General features: G+C 44.4%; 1 non-coding gene across 1 annotated transcript; it reads left to right on the top strand.

Moving 5' to 3' along the window:
• The first annotated feature begins 230 nt into the window (after window positions 1-230).
• On the top strand, window positions 231-305 carry Trnal-caa (transfer RNA leucine (anticodon CAA)). Its single transcript has one exon. It is a non-coding gene; the product is annotated as a tRNA-Leu (tRNA).
• The last annotated feature ends 3,807 nt before the right edge of the window (window positions 306-4,112 follow it).

Here is a 4,112-nt window from a genome sequence, read left to right as displayed (position 1 = left end):
GGGTTCGTTTTATTCTTGATTCCAATACAAAATGTTATTCGCCGCACTTTCGGCTAAGAAAACACTGTTCAGTGCAACGGCCTTACGCAACGTTACGGCGAGGGCTCGCATGGTACTACTCTGCTGGTCGACGTCGGAGTACCTCGTCTCCTACCTTCCAAACTTAACAGAAGCTCTCCTGCGAACCAGGTACTGGCAGAAGTAAAACTATGAGGACGGGGCGTGAGTCGTGCTTGGGTAGCTCAGTTGGTAGAGCACTTGCCCGCAAAAGGCAAAGGTCCCGAGTTCGAGTCTCGGTCCAGCACACAGTTTTAATCTGCCAGGAAGTTTCATATCAGCGCACACTCCACTGCAGAGTGAAAATCTCGTTCTAGAAATATCCCCTAGGCTGTGGCTAAGCCATGTCTCCGCAATATCCTTTCTTTCCGGAGTACTAGTCTTGCATGGCCTGAAATACTCCTCTGTGATAGAGACAAGAGGAAGATTGAGTCAATAATTAAGTCACTGAAGACTAAGGACTCTCATGGATATGATGGAGTGCCTAGCAGAATATTAAAGTTCTGTGGTCAGCATGTTAGCCCTGTACTTAGCCATATTTGTAATTTTTCCTTTAGGAATGGTCAGTTTCCTGAACGATTAATGTACTCAGTAGTAAAGCCGCTTTATAAAAAGGGGGGAAGGGATAATGTAGATAATTTTAGACCTACTTCTATGCCAGCAGTGTTTGCAAAAGTTATGGAAAAGGCTGTGTATGTAAGGATAATTGATCATTTTATATCACACGATATTCTATCAAATGTACAGTTCGGCTTTAGAAGTTGTTCAACAACTGAAAATGCTATATTCCCTTTTCTCTGTGACGTACTGGGTGGGTTAAACAAAAGGTTTCGGACGCTAGGCATATTTTTTGATTTAACTAAGTCAGTTGATTGTGTTGATCTCAAAATAATGCTCCAGAAGTTGGACCATTAAGGAATATGGAGAGTAGCTCACAATTGGTTCACCTCTTACTTTAGCAAGAGACAGCAGAAAGTCATTATTCACGATGTTGAGAATGGCTGTGATGTGCGGTCTGAGTGGGGTACGCTCAAGTAGGGGGTGCCCCAGGGATCAGTGTTGGGGCCAGTCCTATTCCTTATTTTTTATAAATGATATGCCCTCTAGTATTACGGATAACTCTAAAATATTTCTGTTTGCTGATGACACTAGCTTGGTAGTAAAGGATGTTGTGTGCAACTTTGGCTCGGTTTCAAATAGTGCAGTACATGACCTAAGTTCATGGCTTGTAGGAAATAAACTAACTCTAAATCACAGTAAGACTCAGTTTTTACATTTTCTAACAAATAATTCAACAAAAGCTGACGTTTTAATTTCATAGAATGGGCATAAGATTAGTGAAACTGAACAGTTCAAATTTCTAGGTGTTCAGATAGATAGTAAGCTGTGACGGAAACCCCACGTTCAGGCTCTTCAAAGACTCAACACTGCCATTTTTACTATTCGAACGGTATCTGAAGTGAGTGATCGTTCGACACGAAAATTAGACTACTTTGCTTATTTTCATTGCCGGCCGGGGTGGTCGAGCGGTTCTAGGCGCTACAGTCTGAAACCGCGCGACCACTACGGTCGCAGGTTCGAATCCTGCTTCGGGCATGGATATGTGTGATGTCCTTAGGTTAGTTAGGTTAAATAGTTCTAGATTCTAGGGGACTGATGACCACAGACGTTAAGTCCCATAGTGCTCAGAGCCATTTGAACCATTTTTTATTTTCATTCGCTTATGTCGTATGGTATTATATTTTGGGGTAACTCTTTCCATTCTAAAAGGACATTTTTGGCTCAGAAACAGGCGGTTCGGGCAATAAGTGGTTTAGGTTCACGAACCTCTTGTCGACCCCTGTTCACGAGTCTGGGTTTTTCGAAATTGGCCTCTCAATATATGTATTACTTACTGTCATTTCTTGTTAACAGTATTAGCTCATTCCCAAGAATAAGCAGCTTTCACTCGGTTAATACTCGGCAGAAATCAAACTGCATTTCGATCGGACTTCCTTAACTCTTGTGCAAAAAGTTGTGTATTACACAGCTGCATCCATTTTCAATAAGCTACCACTCGAATTCAAAAATCTTAGCAGTAACCCACGCACTGTCAAATCGAAACTGAAGAGTTTGCTCATGGGTCACTCCTTCCGTTCTGTCGAGGTGTTCCTTGAAAAATTAAGCTGATTCTTGTTGTATTGTTGACTGCGTTTATTTAAACTTATGGACTGACTTTTTCGGGTTCATAAACATTTATTTTTGTCTGTTATATTTATGTTGTAATTTTATATACTGACACGTTCCATGGCCTTGGAGATTTACTCCTCAGTTTGGTGTTATGGAACTTGATGTGCAAGTAAAGTAATAATAATAACGGCGCCACTCCATGGATTGCCGTTTTGTTTCCGATGCGAAGTGATGAACGCATGTCTCATCGACTGCGACGAACTTCGACAAAGAAAGGTCGCGATCAGCCTGGTAACGCGCCATCAGTTCCGCACAGGTGGTCGTTCGTTTCTTCTTTTTGTCTCCTATTGGGCGGCGAGGAACCCAACAGCCACACCCAGTGGGCACACGCCCTGGAGTGTCCCAGATGGTGGACGAGTGTGCCAGCGCTACGAGCAGAGACGTCCAGTTGAGCAGTTGTGTGTCTGATTGTGGTCTGCCGACCTCGAATGAGAGTGTCTGCCCGTTCCAACATTGCAGCAATCACAGCAGTCTGCGACCTTGTTACGATGATAAAAGACGCTTTGCCAAACGACTCACCGTGCTTCTGTTCACTACCAGGTCTCCCTAGACATTCTTCAAGCGCCTATGAGTTTCTACAATGTTCTGGGTTTGCACCAAAAGAAACTCAGTGACAGCTCTCTGTTTGGAACGCACCTCCGTTGTATACACCATTTTGAGGGCTACATGTACGTCGCCACCAGTCGGAAGTTCATGAAACGATAGAGGCTAAAGTGCGAATATTCCGTGATGTCCGACAGCAAATTCGGCATTTTTTGAGCCGGAAATTCCCGAGAAAAAAATCTATTGCATTACTTACTGAAAGCCCCTTCTATAAAACGCAAAATCTTTTGGTGAAAGAGAAAATCGGTTCGCTAAACTCGATGACGAATCAAGCAACACGTAAACAGAACGCAATCTGCCGCACATTGACCGTAACTGCGACTTCCACTGTGGTGTCACCGCCAGACACACACCGCTAGTATACGTCGGACCCGCGTGTCGCCACTGTCAGTGATAGCAGACCGAGCGCCACCACACGGCAGGTCTAGAGAGACTTACTAGCACTCGCCCCAGTTGTACAGCCGACTTTGCTAGCGACGCTACACTGACAATTACGCTCTCATTTGCCGAGACGATAGTTAGCATAGCCTTCAGCTACGTCATTTGCTACGACCTTGCAAGGCGCCATAGCATTGGATATTATTTTATATTGTGGTTATAACATGTACCGCCAAGAGAGATGTTCTACAATTGTGGATTAAAGTTAAGTATTACAGCAACTGCGTCCATTTTCTAAGTTCTCATTTCCTTTTAACTGTTCCAGACCTCACGCCAATCTGCGTGAGCTTAACGCGTGCCTTTCGGCTTCCTCTCGTTGTGACGTGGCTGTCTTGCTAAGTCACAACATCCACTCTACTGTTTATTCGGAAACATTGCCTATGCAACCACACTGTTCCAGCACAGCACAGCAAGTCATAATGTAAATAACATATTACCTTCTGTTTCAGATAGGCACACAGCACTTAGACAATCCAGGCCCACTGCTGCTTTCATGCATGGCTCCCTCTCTCTCAGTTTATATTGACGGAGCTACACTCGTTAGCAGGCCATACTGCACACGAGCAAAACGAGCGCCCAAACGAAATAGACCGAAGCAGAACGCCTTGTTCTCCTTCCAAACCGGCAAGCCATGTGTGACGACCGAGTCCTCGCGAGGCATTTCCCGATGCCAGCCTCCTCTCAAAGACATCAAGAAATATACTCGTGTAGCAGAAGCAGCAATGAGCGTCTGAAAGTCGATCAGTGTTCCACTGACATAATAGCAAAGACTGCTCCCGAGATGA

Source organism: Schistocerca nitens, chromosome 1 (genome assembly GCF_023898315.1).
Source record: "Schistocerca nitens isolate TAMUIC-IGC-003100 chromosome 1, iqSchNite1.1, whole genome shotgun sequence".
NCBI classification, from domain to species: Eukaryota; Metazoa; Arthropoda; class Insecta; order Orthoptera; family Acrididae; genus Schistocerca; species Schistocerca nitens.
This window is presented reverse-complemented; position numbering and strand designations above follow the sequence as displayed.